This window comes from Indicator indicator, chromosome 31 (assembly GCF_027791375.1).
Source record: "Indicator indicator isolate 239-I01 chromosome 31, UM_Iind_1.1, whole genome shotgun sequence".
Classification (NCBI taxonomy): domain Eukaryota; kingdom Metazoa; phylum Chordata; class Aves; order Piciformes; family Indicatoridae; genus Indicator; species Indicator indicator.
In genome coordinates this window covers 5,214,827-5,236,557 of record NC_072040.1, presented here as the reverse complement: position 1 = coordinate 5,236,557, position 21,731 = coordinate 5,214,827, and the positions used below count along the sequence as shown (strand labels likewise).

General features: G+C 38.2%; 1 protein-coding gene across 2 annotated transcripts in view; it reads right to left on the bottom strand.

The window, feature by feature from the left end:
• ST18 (ST18 C2H2C-type zinc finger transcription factor) overlaps positions 1 to 21,731 on the bottom strand; it is a 154,949-nt gene that overhangs the window by 76,011 nt on the left and 57,207 nt on the right. The window lies entirely within an intron of this gene.

Genomic DNA, 21,731 nt, shown 5'->3' with positions numbered 1-21,731 from the left:
TGCCATGTGAAGTACAGTCTGCCACCATCTAAAAGGCTTGTAATGACCCTAACTGCTAAAGATAATGGGGCTTGCTTGTGCTACTGCACTGCCCTGAAGATCCTGGGAACACGCTGAAAAAAAAAAAAAAAAACAACAAACCCAAACCAAGAACAAAAATACCACCTTGAAAATCAAAACAGTAAAGAAAATGAAAAAAAAAAGGCAAAACAAAACAAAACAAACAAACCTCCCAAAAAACTCCAACCACCCCCAAAATATATTTGTCAGATACCAAAACATGGCTGCAAAATGTTCTCCGTGACTCACTTTTATCTGAAAGGGTTTCACTCAGCAGATCATAGAATCATAGAATCAGTCAGGGTTGGAAGGGACCACAAGGATCAGCTAGTTCCAACCCCCTGCCATGGGCAGGGACACCTCACACTAGAGATGTTTGAGCCAGGTGGGTGAAGCAAGGAAAAAGGTGTCCATCCTGTTCAAAGTTATGTTAAGAGGTCAGTGGCAGCAGACGTGGGGGTTTAAATTCTCTTTTTAGAGGCTTTTATGATTCTAGAGTGGAGTGAAGGTTATTTCAAAAAAAGTGGCACCTGTCTTCTCTCATAACCAGAAGGCATCATGATTGAGGAAACAGTTGGAAAAAAAGGAATTCTGGAACTTTCTTCCTGCCTCTGCCACTGATCTCTTCTCTGACCTTCAGCAAGTCTCTTCACCTTTCAGCTAAATTAGGATAACAACATAGAGTGCTGTGAAGTGCTTATGTGCATTTCTAGCCATGCTTTAAGATAGTGAATATTATTTTCAACCTCATGCATTCATCAATTTAATAGCCTGCTCATGCTTTCACTTCCTCTGAAACTCAACCTGATACTTCAGGAGTATGCTATTACTTGGGATTTCCAAGAAAAAAAAAAAAAGTTTCCTCTTTCTCTTCAAGCTTTTCTAGTTAAAAAGAAGAAATAAAAAGGAGGGTTCTGAGAAGAATGTGTACTAACTAACTAATGCATAATGAATGGCAAAACAATTTAAAACACATTTCTGTTCTCTCTTGACATATCAGGCAATCTGGAGGTAACTGGACCCTTGACATGTCAGGCCTTTATCTTAAAAATCTGTCTCACTTGTTTTCCTATAAAGAGAAACATTCTACTAGGAAATATCTTTAACTGCTTTGAGTGGGGTTTTATATTTTTGCTTTCAATTCTGAAAATTCAGCAGTAAATTCAGTGAAGTGTGTGCCTATATAGAGAGAAATGTATGTGTGCCTATGTATGTTTGTGGCAACATTAAGTTCAAACATTGTACCAAGCAAGCACTGTGTTTAATTTAAAAGAGATTAAAGGAGAAAATTTTCTTCCAATGTGTGAATGATAAGAAAGTGGTCCCTTATACCACTAAACAATACTGAGTTAAAAATAAAATAACAAAAACTTATATTTATGGTAATATTTTGTATTGGTAGATCACAGCAAATCATCCTATTGCAGCAACTCTGACCTTAGCAAGATAAAACAAATCTTCCTATGGACAGATAACCCACTCACTTTTTCACTTTAAACCCAATTTCCCTTCAGACTCCCTAGTGTCAACCTGGCTCTACTGAGAACAATCAGAACACCCTCATGGACCTCAGTAGGACATGTTATTGCATGTGGAAGCAGTCACATACACTTGGTACTAATCACACAGGTATAGAATGATACAGTCCTGGCCAGAAAATCTTACAAAGACAATTAAAAATTCTTTTGGCTATGACAGCTGTAAATAATAAGCAGCAGTTTAGAAGTCCCGACAGCACACTAATGAAGTTTTGATATTTTAGTTGATAATTATGTGATTCTTGATAAGAAGGTCTGTATGAGATGTCTGAATATATGTTCAGCCTATGTAATAGGCTGGTTTGTTGTTTGGATGTCACATTGAGTTCTGCCTCTTCTGTTGGTACCTCAAATGCCAAGATGTGTGCAGGAAAAGGGGTGGGCTGAGGGGTGGTTGTCACGCTCAGAGCATAATCCTTTCTCTCATATGCTGTGCTCACCTATCCCAGGAGAGAGATTTTTGCTTTCTTTGGAGGTGGTCAACATCATTTTGCATCAGAACTATGTCCCGATGCAAGAAGCTGTAGCTGTGACTTTGAAATAATCAGCCTCACTAAAGGAGCCATTGTGGCAACCAACAATGTTCTACCTTAAATCATTTTGACAAGGCAATTCTCTGCACTGCCCATAGGCTTGGAGGGTGTCCTCAAAATATTCAGAACTGGGACAATATTCATCATTAAGAAAAGTCCAAAAGCAGCCAAACAGGTGTGTACTTCGCTGAGAAAGGGCTTTTTTTCAGATAGAAGACCTTTTGTACACTTGTTCCATCCTAGGCCCCTTTTAGGGGCCACACCTGAGAGAGAAAGTGAATTATCAATGACATTTTTTTTAAAGAATCAGTGGTTTAACACTAATTTCTAATCAGATCCTACAGAAAGGAACAGCTCGCATGGCAGCTGTACTTTTCCCAGGGTTAATTACCTTTCACTGCTCTCTACTAATGAGTCAGCTGTTCCTGTCATCACACAACTACACTGTGTTCATCTGTAGCTCTAGCTGTGGACAAACACAGTAGCTAGAGCCCTGTTTACATATTGGTGAGGTTTGTTGTGCAAAGAATTTGTAAAGCAGGGTGGTTTGTTTTAAATAAAGAAGGTAAAGGTTCCATTCCCATGTCTCTTTTCCATGGAAATGGTTTTTGGTCAGCACCATGTTCCTAAGGTTACTGAATTAATCAACAAGAGTAGAAATCTAAGAACAGGAAAACTAGTATTTTTTTTCTAACATTGCAGAATAGTTTACATAAGGAAGATTAGATTTGTGCAGCTGTCTAGCTTGTCTCACCTGGTTACTGGGTGAGGATGTTTATTTGTATCTTGCTAGTCTGTGAACTAGGAAACTTCTTTTAAAAATGTGGTTTGAAGCAGGAGAACAGATAACAGCACAAAAAAAATCAATGCACTTAAGGAAAGAGTTTGTATTATTTTTTGTGGCAAACTCTAATGAGACAATGATTTAAGGCTTTCAGCAACCTGCTAATGTTTTTACATAATTCTAGTAGGTAATTCAATAGTAAGTAAATAGAACTCATCATTTTCTAGCTGGAATGAACAGGATGTATTCTTCAAAGCTGTACAAGATCAAGAGCAGATCCTCATATATCACTTTTATATGTCCTCTTCAAGCATTGTGTAAAACTTGGGGGATAGTCAGAAAGGCAAAATTTAATAACAAGGAGAGGACTCACACCTGGCTTATTTTTATTGTCAAGAAAGTAAGGGCACAGACTCCTCCACAGTAACTCTGAGCACCTACAGTTAGTCACTAGAGGTTATTCAAGATTTCTTGTGGGAGGCTATGAAGACAATAGCTAAAGATGGACATTGCAATAGAGCTTCCAAAGCTCAAATCCTGTGTGAGTCAAAAGTCAGAAGATATTTTCTTTTCGTATAGCTGAGAACAAGAATTCAACCTGGTACTGTCTTCAAAACTTAATTTTATGTTAAAACTGCCTATACAGAAGTTTCCCTGATCTGAGCAGATTTCCTCAAGGGTAAGACCTGTAGGTGTTAGCAGAGAAAGTAAACTTTCACCATTCTCCAAAGGGACACAGTACATGTCATGTGAGAGTTAGCTTAACTACTCACAGCTGTATCTCTAACAGGCACATTCATGAAGATATGATTTGAGGCTGAATTCCTCACTAGCTGTCAGATGAGATAATGGCAACTGACAAACCTAAGGCAGGAACATAATGATGAAGAAAGAAAGTTAAGCTTTCCAGATTCAGGTTAACCTTGCAGGAATGGCAGCTAAAAATATAATAATGTTTTTGAAAGTACCAAGGTGAAAGTACCAAGGCAAAAATACCACAGGATCCCATGGGATGCCAAAGGATCCCTCGAATAGTCATCTGGGAGCCAAGCAGCATAGCTTCCTTTCAACATTATTGCAATGAACCACTTCTTTTTCTCAGGCGCCTTAAGTTGGGCAAGGAATATGGACAATCTTGGATGCTCTGAGCAATGAGAAAATGTGAACTGTGTGGTTATGATCTCTTAAAAGGCAGATATTTATTTATTGCTCTATTAGAAGCAATTTTCCTGCTTAGTTTTGAAATTTTATGTGAATGTGAATTTCCTGAGGGTGCATTAACTGGACCTAATGATTCTCAGAAACCTCTGATTGCTCAGGTCAGACCAAGGAAAACAATTAGTGTCCATTTTATCTTAGATTTTCCCTCTGCTCAAGAGATTACTCCTGCTCCCAACACACTATATCTTACTTACTCCTAATGTTAAAAAAGAATTCACAGGCAGAGCATAGACATCCTCTGTCTATGAAATATCTTCACATGCTACTGACCTGTCTTTTCCTGAGGTCTCAAGAACTTCAAACCTTCTATAGTCATGAGGTTTAGGGTGACAGGTTGGACTCGATGATCTTTGGGGTATCTTCCAGCCTTCTTGATTCTATGATTCTTCATCCACAGACAGGAAAATAGGGAACAAGTCCTCTCCATTTACTGAACAGGAAAACCTAATGTTTTGGACTGTTTCATCATTTCCTGAGGTGCAGCCTGCTTAACTTGAACTCTGAACATGGCATAGTAGCTCTCCACTAGAAGTAGATTTCATTCTGTACAGTGAAGAAGCTGAGACACTAGCAGAGAGTTTCCCTTAAGGGCTCATTGGACTGCTTATAGTCTTACTGTGGAAATCCCTCTTGGAGGTTCAGGAGGGAAGAGGCATGTCAAATGGTGTCTCTGGAAAATATAGGGCAAAAAACTATGGTATCTTCCATATTATGCCTACTTATAAACTTGACTACTTTCAAAACGTCACCAAAATAGCTGTGCAACTTCTGAATGTAAAAGGCAGGGGCCACAAATAAATAGGGAAGCAAGCTGTATGACTTGAAACATATTCACAATACTGAACTGGCTGTTTGAAGGCTGGAAATCATTAATTGAAAGCCACTTGCACTTCAGTATTGCAGCATTATTCCCCGTGATCACCAAATAGTTGCACATTATCCACGTTAATAACAATAAAAATAAGTGCTAGTACTAATGTTGTTACTATAAATAACATTGGGACCAAAGCATTCAGGGCTAAAGCTATTCATTCTCTCAACACCATTCAAACTGAGTAGGGGATATTTAAGACAAAGCTGTTTAATGACAGTCTCTAGAAAGTTGATTATAGGGAAGAAAACTGTGGGAATATGACCTGTGGGCAGGTTCTGCTTTCCAGGATAAATGTTAAATCAGGCTAAAGGGTTGCATTTATTCAACTGGTGTCAGTTTATACCAGGATATTCATTGGCTCATGAGTCTCATCTGTGGAAGTGCTACTGGAAACACATAGTTACTAACTCTTTGTAAAACTCATTGTCAGAAAATTAGATCAAGGTAAACATAGTCTTACAGTCGAGTTGAGTACTGTAGCTGTCCTCCCTTCAGGGAAAGACTAGGAAAAGGCAAAGAACTGTCAGAGACCCAGCTACAGCTCTCTGCTTCCAAGGCCAGCCTCTGCCTCTTATAGTATAGATTAGGGCAGTGTATAGTCACCATGCTAGTCAGTAGGAACCATCCACTACACAAAGATTAGCACAGTTTAGCAGAACTCCACCCAGTTCTGATCCCTGAAGTAATTCTGAGTTGTCCACTCAGAAGTACAGCTTAAGCACTTTGCCTCAATCTAAAGAAACTTTGAGAACTTGTCCTTAGAGCTTTAAGGGATGAAGATTTATTTTAGAAGTTCCACATCTATGTGCTAAAGCTGTGGGCTTCATAAATAATCCCCTAGAAATCAAAATTTGTGTCAGCAAATCTCTTCAAACATGGGAAAAATAATTGAAATCTATGCAACTTATAGACAGCAAATGAAATTCTAAACTGGAAGCTTACTTGTAGTTTTCTCTGATAGCATGAGGAACATTGAATCACTATAATCACCCTCAGAAACAGCACAAAACTATCCTCCTATTACCTCAAAGCTTGAGAAACAGAGTCTTGAAAGCCTGAGGAGAGAAATCAGAGAGACATCCCTAAAATTGCCTGCAGAGTCTGAGTAGTGACCAAGAGGAGAAAGAAAATGCAGAGTCGAGTCTGGAAATGTTTCTATCAGCAGTGTTTTAAAACCCAACTGCTTTAATGTGGAAATCTCTACTGTATTTTGAAATTAATGGATATAGTTAAATTTTTACAGCTCATTTCTTCTTATTTTTAAGTATTAGGGTATTAAGGCAATCCTTTTTTTGAAAGGATATATGATGTCTTCTAAGAAGAAAGCAGGGAATTCCCTTTTGTAAATAACACATTTCAGAGACAAAACGTGGTCCTCTGAGCTGCACAGCAATAATAATTTTTGCTATCCTGCTCTTCATTCCTATCTGAGCACACATCACATTTCATCAAGGGCATGTACATGCAAGAAGAAACTTTTGTTCTCAGGTATACCATATTACTCACATCACTCTCTTGTACGAAACTGTGAGAAACAGTAAGTTTATGTGGAGACAAACAAGTCAAATTTGTAGGCTGGACTGGAAAGACAGAATTCACCTCCCTAACTTTATGTGCCTGAAATGCAGATATCTATTTCTGAGGTAGTAGCTGCTGGCTTCCCATAGACTCTGAGTAGCCTGTAGGCAACCTGCAGGCATCCCTGCTGCTGTGGAGATGTGTGACGCAACTCACTTACTTCATACATCTGCTCTAGGGTGAGAGGGATTGCATACAAGAAACATCTCTTTCTTTCTATAAACTCTAGAAGGAATCTAGATGGCTGACTCAGGTCTAGACACTTGCACACTGACATTTCAGCAGAGGATTTCTGACCAAGGACTCCATGGCAATCTCCGAGCAGCATCTTTCAGCTTAAATGACACACACGCTCTGTGACTCCGAGCTGTATTTTAAAACAGGGATGAAAAAGCAAGAGAAATAAAATAGAGGACCACCTTCCAGGAACCAAGGCAGTGCCAGTCCTTGTGGGAAAGAACTGGCAAACAAAACTCATGAACAAATAAAAGGGATCAGTAGTGGATGGAAGAAAAGGGGAGTTACCCACAGCTTTGATAGGAGCCCTGTGGCTTGAGAGACACAGGTGAAACCAGTGTCAAGAAGCAGAAAAAGATAAAGGTCAGCATGACATGGCAAGTATTTTTTTATCTAGATATAGAAGAATGAAGACAATCAAGTTCTAAGCACAGCAGAGGGAAACAACTCTCAGAGTTAATATGGACTGAAATAACATCTTTTCGATATTTGGACTGGACAGTATTTTATGAAGGAATAAAAGTTTGCCTGATAAATAAACAGATTGATGTCTGACTGGTGTCTAGAGAAGGGCCACGAGGATGATCAGAGGGCTGGAGCTCCTCTCCTATGAGGAGAGACTGAGAGAGTTGGGGCTGTTCAGTCTGGAGAAGACAAGGCTCCGAGGTGACCTTCTTGTGGCCTTCCAGTGTCTGAAGGGGGCTACAATAAAGATGGGGAGGGATTTTTTAGGCTATCAGGTAGTGATAGGACTAGGGGGAATGAAACAAAGCTGGAAGTGAGAAGATTCAGGCTGGACGTGAGGAAGAAGTTCTTCAGTATGAGAGTGGTGAGAGCCTGGAATGGGTTGCCCAGGGAGGTGGTTGAGGCTCCATCCCTGGAGGTGTTTAAGGCCAGGCTGGATGAGGCTCTGGCCAGCCTGATGTAGTGTGAGGTGTCCCTGCCCATGGCAGGGGGATTGGAACTAGATGATCCTTGTGGTCCCTTCCAACCCTGACTGATTTTATGATTCTATGATAAAGGGGAAGCGTCTCTCAGTTTGGACTATTATTATCTGTTGCTGAATGCATTTGTTTTCATAAGTCTAAACTTGCTATTTAAGCTTATCTGTGTTTCTTCCTTGGTTTATTCTGAATTATTGTATACTTAAGAAGCCCAATGTCACCAATGACAGCAGCTCTGCATTTAAATCTTTTTGTTTGCTTAAACCGTAAATAATGCCACATGCCCTGTTCTGTTTGGTATCTTCTCTTCAGTGCCAATTTTTCAACCATAAAATTAAAGAAATTAAAATCCAAATTCCTTCTAGCAACTTTTTCTAGTCTTTGGGAGCCAACAACAAGAGCCAGATTTTCAAAAATGAAAATGTTATTGTGCCTACATTGCCTGCCACAAACATGCCCTTTTTTCAGCATGGAAGGTGAGTGTTTAGGCAAAGAATTATTGACATAATCATTTGCTTGATTTGTGAGTGCCAAGCAGGATTTTTTTTTTTTCCACAAGCACTCAGTGGAATATAGTTGAAAAAAAAAAATTAAATAACTTTTTTGTCTTGCTTTCTTTATTTGGTGGATTTACTCCACAGGGGGAAAAAAAAAAAACAAAAACAAAAAAAACACCCAAAACAAAACCAAAAAACAACACAAACCAAAAAACCAAGAAAGTCTTGTGAACAAAATTCCCCATTTCCAAACAAAAGACTGGCAGCTTAAGTAAGTGTATGAACAGGGGGAAGGGAGACTTATTTCCTGAGTTTCAACAGATGTCATACTTAATTGGTTGTGAAATAAACCAGAGCTACTCTCGGCCTGTTTCCCTAGTTTCAGCTGTGAAGACACTTTCAAACATGTGCATTTCCCTCCTGCTTGTCATAATGAGGGTGTGGGGTGAGAATCAAACCACCAAAAGGAGTAAAGCAGCAAGCATGTTGCATACAGGCCTTCAGATACACTAATTAAACAGAATTGAGAGTTGCATCTTTTGTTCCTGCAAGAAACACTTCAATACAGCATTTAAGCAAGACAGCTCTATTGAGGGGTGATTGCCTTCTGCTAGGATCAGGAAGCCACCAGACTATCCCATTCTGCACCAAACTTTTCCACCTTCAGGTATTTTCTCTCTAAAACATTCTTTTTTTCTTAATTCAGAATACAGAGAATATCCTGCTATGGTGAAATGTCATTGCTTGTGCATTATGACAGAGACAGCATCTCCTAGATTATTTTTTTCCCTTCTGGATGTTTTCTGCTAGAAGCAGCAGAGTAACACCACATGTAACACAACAACAAACAACAAAGATGGAAAGAAAAAAACCAGAACTGTTAAGCATAAAATAGTTTGGCTGAACATGATGAAGGACAAGAAAATGGAGAAAAAGATTTCTCCCAGGCAAAAAACCCAAACATTTGTAATGTGGCTTAACCACCCATTGATGATGGGCTAATATAAATAAGGCACTATGGCAAGGAATGTTAGCCAGTCGTTTTATGCTCAATTATATGTAGCCCTCAAAATTAAAATGCTCTTTTTGAACTTCATGGGGAAAAGCTAAATAAATGATAGGTGCCTCTCTGGGAAACTCAGTAAGTTAAAAAAACCCACAAAACAAAACAAAAAAAGAAAACTGTTTGTTAAAACATTTCAAATAAAAATGCAATGGGAATTACCTAAAAAAAAAAAAAATTAAGGCCAGGGTCAAATATGTTTAATACACCTGTGGCGACCAAACTGAACAATATTTGTTCTTTTAGTTTAGACCTGGAACCCAGATCCCAGGAGTGAGCTTTAATCCCTAGGAAAAAAAAGAAAAAAATCAAATTCCCAAAGTGCGTGATGGAAACCAGCATAATCCTTCCTGAAGTCAGAAATAAAACAGAAAACACTTTATTTGCTATAAAAACAAGAGCAGTCATTACCATCTTTATTCTTTGAATGTTTTACAGGTCTGACTTTCGGCAGATGACCTCTCTTGTTTGTCCCTACATGTTTTCCAAAATATAAAAGTGAAATAGAGTCCCAAGGGCACTGTACTTGAAAGGTTATGAGAGTTAGAGAATTTTAACCATGCCTGCCAAATCAGCAGATGGCTTGTGATTATAATTATATGCATCAATAAAACGAATAATCTTTACAAAATTTGAATTTCTACTAAAGTAAGGGATTTAGTAAGCAGATGCAACAGAATGCATTTTCTTTAACCCTTTTTTGTAGACAGTACTTTTTCCTCACAAAAATAATGGCAAGGCTCTCCAGAAAGTAGCTTGACCATACACTTGAGCCTTAAATACATGTTTTGTTTGACCAAGTGTCAATGTTATTTAGCATGATTTATGCGGTCAGTGGCACTTTGTTCACTAAATATCAAATGCTTATATACAGGAATATTCCCATCAGGCTCATACTTCAAAAGGATGTTTAATTTTATCAAATGTTAGAGATACAATTGAAATGTCATGTGTACTCTGTCTCTTCACTTGCGTCACGATGGTAGGTTTTTTATGGTTTAGGATTTGGTGACTTTTCATACTTTGTATGGAGACCGAGTTAACCACTTTGGTGGGGAAGCAATTTTTTTGTCCCCAAATGTGGGAAATCTATTAAATGTTTATTATCACAAGAAATTGAATTTTTTAATACATATATGTATATATACATTAATACAAAAGTCACAACCTTGGATTTCAATGATCACTGTCCTTACTTTCAAACTTTTGACACAAGACCTAAATTGTGTGTGTTAGATTGTGTCAAACTTCTGCCTGAAGTAGAAACAATCACACAGTAGAAAAATTAAACAAAACAAACAAAATGCCCCCTAACCCAAATCTATTTCTGGAGTGCTTCAGAAAAATGCTATGTGAAGGCACGATGGAAATATTCTATGCTCTTCTGATGTAGCAAGGAAGAAATTATTTGAGAACAGTAATAAGTACATTTTTTAAAAAGTCACTGTTAAGGATTCTGCAGCTTCCTACCCATGGCATTTTAACATTTCTTTTCTTAAAATATTTAAATGTGAACTTTTATTTGGAGAAGGCGTGTGTGTGTTGGGGTTTTTAACTACCTTAATATCGCTGATGTGAAGAGTGCGAAACAGTATTTTGATGCTCATTAAAAAGTGGATTTTTACTTCAGAAATGACAGAGCCATTACTCTGTATCATGTAAATCCTTCTTAGCATAAGGATTATTGACCTGATAGTCCATAACGGTGCCTTTGGAGCCATTACTACTTTGTTGTGCCAATCCAGCTGCTGTACATGTGCTCTGAGTTGAGAGGAGCAGGGGAAGGCACTGAAGCTGTCAGCTTTTCTCCTGAGGTTTAGGGAACTGACCTAGTGACTCTTACTGTCACCTGAAGAAACTCTATTAATAAAGAACAAACTGGGATCTCTGATCCTCACACGAAATGACATTTTGGAAAAGTTCTGAAGCATTATTTTTTTTTTTTTTTAATTTTTGTAACCTAATGCCTCATGGAGCTGAGTTGAAACACGTGTCCTTAAATGAAAAGCTAGCTGCCTTTAACCACGATTCCTTAATGGAGGGAAAAGTTCACACGTGAAGCCACACCTGAAAAAATGGACTAGCAAATGTTACCTGACTCTATTAAACAAATCAATAAAGCCCTCATCTTCAAAACACTTACACACCTGCTTTACTGTGTTGAAGTGAGCCATCAACCTCACCCCAGTGGAATCATTCATGTGTGCAGATGCTTTTGTAAGTGTTCACCTACCCAAGAAGTAAGTCCCATTTTCATTAGAAAGTAACTTTTGCTGTTAAGTCATCACCCTTATTGAACCAGAAATCTGTCAGTTAGAAAGGCAAAAAATGCTACTACTTTTAGAGGTCTTTCACAAACAAACAAAAGCGATTGTCCTTCAAAGAGATGTTATGTGAGTAGTAAAAAAAGTTAAGAAGGGGACAATCTTTTTTACCACTAATTAAACAGTATCTTCAGTCTGAAGTGAGTCAAGATAGTTAAAATTCAGAAGCACTGATTCTTCTTATGGTGTCCTTAATTATGGAATTCTTAATTCTTAACTCACAACTATGTGCACACAAACTACAAGAAGTGACTCAGACACTGTTACACATGTGTACTTCCAAAATTAATCAGCTGAGTAACAAATTTTGCTCTAGATGCTCCCCATAGAAATGGATGTAGTAGGAAATAAAGTTTACTCTACATGTTATTTGTTATGCTTTCCTTTGGAATGTCAGAGCCAGGCCTTCAGAATCTGTCTGTGACAGATCTTGGAGATTCTTGTTTATCAGGAATGTCAGATATTTTGGGATTACTGGCTTAAAAATCTATAAGTATGAAAAAAGATGAATTAAAATTATTTAAATCAGCCATATAATGCCATAAAGTTGTTCAGATCCATGTGTACTACTCACATTATTGTCCCTCGGACCAGTGCACAAACATGCAAAGGCCTCTTATGGACTGTAAGGTCCAAAAAATCTAGAGAAAAGTGGTTTCCAAAATATCTGGTGCATTACATAGTTTATCAGATAGATCAGACGAATATTAATTATCAGAAATTAAGTCCTCTTTGCCTTTTCTCTTAGATATACCAAAGATATGCCAGACCAGAGGAAAAAGAAGATAGCTGTGAAAAACTACTGAAACTTACTGTGGCTCAACCTGTCAGATTACAGTAGCAGCATGATTTTCCTAGGACTGCTGCATGTGCATTACCCCCATAGATCACTCTCTACTTTTAACATGATAAAGGACAACTGAACTTACTCACTGATGTGGTGAATGCTGAAATATCAAATACCCGTTACACTCATTCACACAGGTATGCAAAAAGCATCAGGGCTGTTTGATAAGGATGTGCTCATCTTTAAAAGCTCTGGCAATGCAGCTGAACATAAAACATCCTCAAACCTTGCCTGTTAAAATGAACTGAAAACTCAAAATCAATTTGTAAAGTTAGGAACAAAAACTGTCTCAACTCTGTAGATTAAAACATCTCTGCTGATCTAGCAATTAGCTATGACTTATAGGACAGCTAATGAAGCAAGCTTGATTTTCTGATGCCTGCTTATCTCATATTTCCTGATGTAACATGTAAATAAAGCTTGCTGCTAAGTTGTAAACACCTTAAAAATAAGGACAACTAAATTAAAGACGAAATTTTACCAGAGTTTCTTTACTTCCTCATTCAATTTCTTAAATTGGAATTATTGGGAAACGCAAAAGCAGACGTAACTTCCTTAACAGATAGAGAGTTTCAGTGAACTAAGATACTACAGAGGTGCACGTGGGTTTTTTGCATATGTGCAGTTTTCACTTAAACGTGCACATGTGGATTTAAATTATGTGCATGCACACACTTTTGCAGAGAATCATCAAATGCATATGTTAAAATATGACATTTTATCTTGGTTTCTACAAGCTGTGATGATGCTTCTATCGTCCATGCAGTAACGAGGATGTCCCTCGGTAAGTGATGTATATCATAGTGAACTAACTTCTGTGACCCAGGGGGAGTTTTGATTAAGTGGGCAGGTTATCCTGCTCCTGTTAGACGTGTCAGGAACACACACATACATTGACAAGTGTTTTTACATCAAATTAAAGAACTCTTCCAAAACCAAACTAAAAATAAACAGGAAAACCCAAGCGTACTGCAGGCTGGTATCTAAATCTCACTACTTTAACTGCCTCTATTTGAGAAAGCATTCTTAAAACATATGGTTTTCAATGGTCTGGGGGGGGTGGAGGGTGGGGGGTGAAGAAGCATTACTTAATTTACACAGGCATCTTGCAATAATATCATTTCATTTTGAACTTAGCATCCCCTGAGCCTCCAAAGTGCAAAGCAGACAGAAACATTTTAGCAATGCATACAAGACTTTCTGGCAACTTCCTGTTGCCATTTTTCAGCAAAATAAAGGGTCCTGAGACACTAAACAGCAGCACTGCTAGAAAAGATTTTATCAATGCTTACGCAGGCAGGCACCTGCTCTTCTAAGACATCAGCTGAATATTTTGCTTCTGTGCAAAGAAAATAGGTTATGACAGTGTGGCTGTTTAACAGCAGCCTTCAACTCTTTCATTTCAGCTCACGTAAAAAGACAACACAGAGAGAGACATCATGAAAAAACCTGTTTTCAAAAAGACTCCCAAATTATAGCAACTTCATCTATACCTGCCTAGTTGTAAAAGCTCCACCAGGTACCTGTAAATACAGGTGCAAGTAGCTGGCTAGTGGACTGAAATTTGTACTCAGGCATACAACACATTTTCAGCAGATTTTTGCAGAGAAGTAACAAGAAACTTTCTGTCTATAAAGTTCATCAGATGTTAATGTCTATCTGAGGCACAGCTTATTGTGTGGCAGGTCCTACAAACAACATTTATTTCATTACACTGTAATTGCCATACCCAGCTCACAAAACATACTTTCAGAATTCCAGAAAGTTTTGTAAGCTGAAGGATCAGACAGAGAGAAAAGAAAACAACAAACAAGAAACAAACCCAACCTTGATTCCAGAGACATTTTTCTCCCCTTCGTGGAGTGACGGGGAGGGGGAAGAAAAAAAAAAATTAAAAAAAAAATTCCCTTCATTATGACCTACTTGTCTAGAAACGGACTTTCAACCCCATGCTTAGGCTAAGATTTGCTCTACTTTCTCCCTAGGGCATAATTGTCAGACTGACTTACCGTGTGCCTTTTAGCCTTTGTTCTGCCTCTCACGCTGACATCAGGGAAGCAGTGATGTAGAATAAAGCAGGGGTGGGCTAGGTTAGTCCACTGTTTGTGTCGTTGTGTGGTGTGCAGGGACACTCTGTGATACTCTAGTGAGCTGCTAAGCTTTTTTTGTAGGCTTTGTGTCATTTACTTAACGACCAATCTCATTAGCTGCCAGGGTACAATGGGCTGATGCATTTTCTATGTACATACTCTACACGGTGACCCTCAAGGTTGCCGAAGGTCTATTTAATCAGTCAAAATGCTGAATATATTTGCAGTAAATCACTAAAAAAAATTACGGGACCACAGAGGTATCTCATGAGGCTTTAGTCTTTCCTGGGAGTTATTTGCAGGTAATAAAGTGATAGGAGATGTAGGCAAAAGCAAGGGCAAAGAAGGGAAAAGGGCACTCCCTGGGTTTGCAGTGGTCACCTTTAATTTAGGGAACCTTGGGGGCCCTGTACATCGCTGTGTCCCTGCTTGTTAATTTCTCTGTGCAGTTCATGCTTCAGCGTAATCATGTTATCACAATTAAACCCCTTTAAATAAGAAGAGCAGCACTAACAAAACACACAGCCTTTCACACATCGGGGAGGGGAGATGTGTGTGTGTCTGTGGGGGTGATAATTTTTTGTTAACTTCCTTACTACAGGCAACCTCAGGGCTGGCGTCTTTGCATTTCTAACCTCTCATCAGTTGCAAGGTAAAACCCTTTTAACTCTTATGAAAAATGAAATGCTGAAAAGCCCTATGAATCACGACAGCTGTCCATAAGTAACAGGGAGAGTTCTATTGTCCAACTTGTCCCTGGATAAAATGAATACTTTACAGCAGAGGCTGTTCAGCTTGGCTAAAGAGTATGGGGAGAAGGGGAGGAGGTCACTGGAGATTTCGCACACTAATTTAATCTGGGAAAAGGACAGGCACTGCATCTCACTTGAACAGACTGGCGGCAATCTGGGCTCCCACAGAACTATCTCCTTTTGCCTGTGCTCTATTTATTCCTTATCTCTGTTTACCAACCGCTAGGTCCCTTTCATTCACACCACGAGGCCGTTCTCCTACTATCAGTCAGCAGCTGACACCGTGGAAGAGCCTCAAAGGCAAAAAAAAAAAGGGATCAAAACTAAACCAAAGCTGTATAAACAATGCAACAGTAGAAGTAAATGCATAAATCCTAATTCTTAACCCAACCCACAGGGTGCGAACAGAACCTTTATACTAAATCCAACAAACCCACCACAGTGAGCTATGGGCTACAGAGGAAGCAGGAAAAGCCAAATATCATTCATGAAATCACCATCTCAAGCCGAAACATTGAAAACAGGCATTGGCAGATATTTAACTGGTTTCAAGATGACAACTTCATCATCCTGTGTATCCTTCAGCAGAAGAGGCCCAGGTTTACCTGTGCTTCTGGTATAAGGTGAACAAGAGCCCTTGCCACTTGACCACCTGACAATTCAAAAGCTTTAGACAACTTCACACTTACAGCTTGTGATTTAGATTAAAAGAAGTAGAGGAAGGGGTTGTGATAATTTACATAACTCTATACTAAAACTTAAATGTCAAGTTGTAACTGCAACTTTTGTCCAATAGATTTTTGCCTTTCAAACAGTGGATATTCCAATATTGCTCTAAACTTGTATTTTTCTGTCTTACTCTAAGCTTTTAGCACTTGTAAAAAGAAAACGGGTGAAGACAGGGAAGAATAGTTGACGCTTGTGACTCTAATAGAAAAGTAAAGAAAAGTAATAAACTTTACATTTACCATTCTGAGTTTCAATTATTACAATGACTTAATTGGGAATAAGTGTACTTTCTAATTTTAATAGTACCTAATTTTGTATTCTTAAATTGACTGAATGGGAAAGAAGACTCAAATGTTCACAGAAAGACAGCAATATTGCTTCTGTGAAACACTCTAGCTTCTCAAACCTACATAATCTGTAACTCCTGAAGTAGGGATGTTCCTTCCCAAAGAGAAGTTACGCTTTCAGAATTGTGCTCAACTTTTTGAGACATAAAAATATGGTTAACAGCATATAGTCAATATACTGTCAACTGCCTGATCAAGATCATTATAATAACAAGGAAAATGTTCCTCATTATAAAAGATGATCAAACTGGACCTAATTTCAGTTTTGATTTCCACCTATGTGCATTATGAGCAATGAAGTCTTTACTACTTGGATCCTTTTTTCCAAATGAATTAATGAATTAAATTTATCCTTTCACCAGCTGCTAGGCAGCAGATGGAACCATTTCTGAAGCCTTGTTGAATTCAATCCATAAAACTCATTTCCTAGGATTAGCAGTCCAAAGTTTCTTTTAATGTTTATATACCGCTTGGGATTTTGAATTTCATGATGTTAAACTTTCAATTTAACTATTTTTTTTTCATTTCATATCAAACAAATATGATCGTTTGGATTTCTATAGCTTTGTAACCACACATTTCAGGTCACATAAGGACAAGAATTCATTTCAAAAGCAATCAAGTAATGCGAGATTGGGATCTGGGGTTTTTTTGCTTGTTTGTTTTGTTTACATTACAGCACTACCATAGAAACCATTTTTGTTATACTCGAGGATTAATTTGGACAGGAAAAGTTTTATTGTTTGTGACTTCGGCAAAAACCTTTGCACAAAAATTTAGTTTTAATAAGCAAATTATGAAAGTTATTGTGATCTGAGGGATATTTGCTGTTCACAGAAGCATGAGATGCTCCTGAAATAAGATTTTTGTATGAATTTATTTTACAGTTAACTTCAGTATAAGGTTTATCTAGTTTGGGGGGGGAAGAAAGTGGCATTTTGGTGAATTTTCTGTACAGTAAGGGGAAATATGAATCAGCTGCAGTACCCTGGACAGCTCCCATTCTTTCATTTTTAAATTTCTTACCTCTGCCCCATACCTCTGAGACAACCACCAGAGAACAAGGGACTTCAGACGGCATTTAATTCACAAAACTCCCTATTTATAGGTCTTTGGACAAACTAAATTTTAATTTAGCAAACTTTCTACTTACTAAAACCCTATACAAAAGAAAAAGCAAACTAAAAATACTCCCTCTCCTGCTCAGCTTTCAAAGACATATTACATTAAAAGTCTTGAGGATAAAACGTCCTGATGTCAAAGTCTTCCTGTTATTGAACAAAGTAAATAAAACTAAAAGAAAAAAGAGTGATTCGTTGTTTTGTATAACAGTGATTTCCGCTAATTTGGCACAAGAAATCTATATTAATCTAATAATGCAGTAAGCCAAGAAGGCCACATAATAATAATTACCATTGAGTAATTGAATATTTAGAAGGAGGAGGGAAAAAAAAAAGGAAGACTGGTAATCTTAGCCTGCAGGCATGAAAGTACTATAATACGCAGATGATATTTACAAGTAAAAATAAAATGCTCCAAACTGGGAAGTTGAGAGGCAAAGCCTATATTTAGAAATTCCTCATTCCGAATCTGGATTATCTGTTAGCTACCTCATAGCAGAAATATTATTGTTTCAGAGAGAGCTTTCATCACAAATGCTGTAATTTTCCCCAAGAACTACAAAACCATCACACAACCAAAGCAAAGAGGACACATCCACGCAATTAACTTAACTAATTTAATTGACAAAAGAGATAATAAATGGTCCTTTTGAACTCTAAAAAAGGTCCTTAACTGACAAAGTTCACCCCATACAGTTTAGGGACAAAATCTGAGATTTGTGCTTTTATAATCAATTAAATGAAAAAAATCACAGCACCTTACAGAAGATTGTCTTGTTATTTACATATGAAGGAAGACAAACATCTGAATTAAGTGCTTTGTTAAAGACAAAAGAAAGTCAGAGAGAGAGAGAGAGCTATTGCTGATCAGAGTGTTAAACAGACTTTCTATAGCATCAAATGCTACTTCATAAAAATCACCCTCCTGCAAAATGTTGTCCCAAAAGGTCCATTTCATTCTTCAACCTTGCCTGATATTACTGTCATTTAACTTTCTAAAGATTTTCCTGACAGAGACATTCATTCCAAAGTACAGTATTCGCTTTTTTTTTTTAATCAGAAGCTCTCAATTCACTCTCTGAATCCCAAATAATTTAAAGGACTGAAATGTCATGCTTTGAAAGACCCTTTTTCACTTGGACTAAAACTATTAAATATATTCATCAACAATCTTCATTAAAAAAAACCCACATCACACAGGATTTTTAAAGCATTCTAAAACATCATGAGATCTGCAAGTGAAACTGCATCTATCGAACAGTTCTTATAAACACACTGGTCCCATTCTCTCCCTAGTTTCCAACCCCCCCCCGCCCCTTCTCTTTTTTTCCAGTGGTAGTATTTAGGTTCAGAAACTTTTCAAAATGAGAGGAAAAGTGTCCTTGTGATCATTTCCTCAAATCAAATAGCTAGAGCTGCAAATTTGCACAATTGTAAAATGTATATGAACAAAGGCTTTACTGAGGCAGTATAAATGCAATTACACCATGACATTTTATTCAGAAAGCTTTCTCAAAGCAGTTACAAGTAGCTATTTTTTAATTGAGGCCCAAAATAGCATTTAAGATAATGACCAAGCATACATTGTGGAAGAAACAGCATTAGTGTCATTAAAACAAAAAAAGAAAAGTTTGCAGAGAGCATTTTAAACATGGAATAAAACCAGTCAAACTTCTCAATACAAATCTCTCACTCTTACAACATTGATACATGGACAAGATTTTTTTTTTGCTTTTTGCAAAAACAAGAACACAAACAATAGAAAAGACAGTTACTAACAGTACAAGTCGCTTCAACATCAACGGGTTCAGAATAGCGTGAAAAAGTTGTTAAACTTACTTTATTTTTGTTTCCAAAACTTATATGTTTCTCCTCCCTTGTGTGCTGAACTGTGCACTAAAGCTGTGTCTTTGAAAGGTAGTTCCCATGATATGACATCCAGTGCCTTTGACTGCCTAGAGATAAGCACCTGCGTTTGTGTCCCCTCTTTACGTCACACCTCCCTATTCAAACCTTCTCAATATGATTCACATTTGCACATCAACAGCCTCATGCGCATACACAGATTTTTTTCGGCTCTGGGCCCAAAACTTTCACTTTAATTTTCATCACATGATTGCTGTGGCATATGTCCTTCCAAACCTCCCATATATCAGTCATCATGCAAATGAGATGGAATATCACTCCTCTGCAGCAGATGGCCAGGGATGATAACAATGGCTCAACAGAGGAGATTCAATGTCCCTGACTTTATCGCCACGGCAACAACAACCTAAAATATATGTAATGGAAGTGGTGCTTATTAATTTTGCAGGCTCGAGTGTTCTGATTTTGTGAGTGAATGGGCTGAGTTAAAAAGGGGGCTGTGTCCTCCTGCCTCTAGAAGACTATCTATAAAAGCCAGGGACCTGGAAATTATTTTCAGTGACTAAGAAGGCAACAGCCTAGCAATTATTTGAGTAATTAGGTGTAATTCCTCCCTGTAGGCCTTGTACCCTCCTGTGCTTGTTTCACAGAAGCTCGCGAATTAGACAGGCACAGATACTGAAAAGAAAAGTGCCTCAAGATATAGCAGGAGAGCTTGCAGGAACTAAGCTTCAGTGATATGACACTTGGCCTCCACCAGGCTTGGTAAACACAAGCCCCAAGCCATAAGTAAATAGAGGCCCCACTCCACAAACACAGACCAATTAAAATTACAAAGGCAGCCACACTTCTGGGTGGGGCTGGGGGAAGCTTTCTTCTGCCAAGGTCTCACTGTGAGTTGCACACATAATGGTCCCTCAGTTAGAGCACCAAGTATTGTATTTCCATCACTATCTGCTGCTATCAAACCCAAGCACAAGGCTCTCTTTGGGCTCTGAAATTTCTCCCTGGGGATTTATCATGTGCCTTTAAGGAAATGTTTCAAAGTTAATTTTCTGTGTGTCATGTTCTAAATGCAAACCAGAGAGAAGAAAATAAATGCATCATTCTGCTATTTATCTTCAACAGATTAACAAGAGTTGGGGATCACCATTTTACCTCTGAGCAAAAGAAACATTCACAGCTCCCTTCATCCTGTTGATGCCATGACTTCCACATACTTTAATTTTGAGCATGTAACTGTTTGATTCCTGAGAAAATACAGTTTAGCTATGAACTGTGGGATTAAGTAAGAAACTGTACATATAGGGGCTGTATGTCTTTTGTTCTTTTGCCCAGGGGAGGCCTTCAGAAAATGGAGATTCTTTTGTCTCCCTCTGCAGTAGAGAGGAGGATGTTTAAGTAAAACTGCCAAAGCACTGTGGGAATTGGTGGCTCTATCCTGTGCTAGAGGTTTAGTGCAGAAGGAAGGAAGCTTGCTACCCCTCACACAAGAGAATTCCTCAAAACACATGGGGTTATTGAAAGTAATTTTCACTCTTCTCCTTGGAGCACACACACCTTGAGCAGAAGTGGAGTGTAAGTTTGAAGCGAGCAGACATCAAGTGACATTACACTTCTTGGAGCAAAACAGGGATAGGGAGACAACACCTGAAGCAAGTGATAGGAAACTCCAGAGGCAGTGCTGGGCTGGTGGCTCTTCCTGTTTAGGCAGAGCTCAACACCACCTCAGCATCATGTTCTGTGTCAACATTTCCAGTCATCAACTTTTTCAAAGGTAAAACTCCCATCTAAAAAGATATAGGCACCAATACTGTAAACTCCCAGAACTATGATTTATTCATTGTGTGCTTGTATAGAGCCCAGCACTCTCACCTTTTGACCTAGTAACAGATGCTACCAGAATATGAATGTTCAGTACTGAACGATCTTTCCTTTTCCACTATGAAAAAAAAAAACCAACCCAAAAAAAACAAACAACAAACTTGTGAATGTGAAAATCATGTATGGCCATTTTAACCATGTGAAACCAGAGGTGCTTCTTTTCTATCTTTAGTATTGCCAATTACTTAATAGCTGCCAACAGAAGTATCTAAACTGCAAACAAGTCAAGCTTAGTGTTCATCTTTATCTAGTACTGTGGTGTGGAGTTTGGAGTTAACGCTCTCCAAACATAACATTACTGAGAAGCTGAATATTGCTATTTCAGAAAAGCCCATCTGAAACGTAAACCTGGACTTTTGTCTTTATTTGGCAGACTTTGGTGTTATTTTTTGTGTCTGTGTGTCCATGTGGATGCAATAGGATTCTGGGTTTGTATATGTTC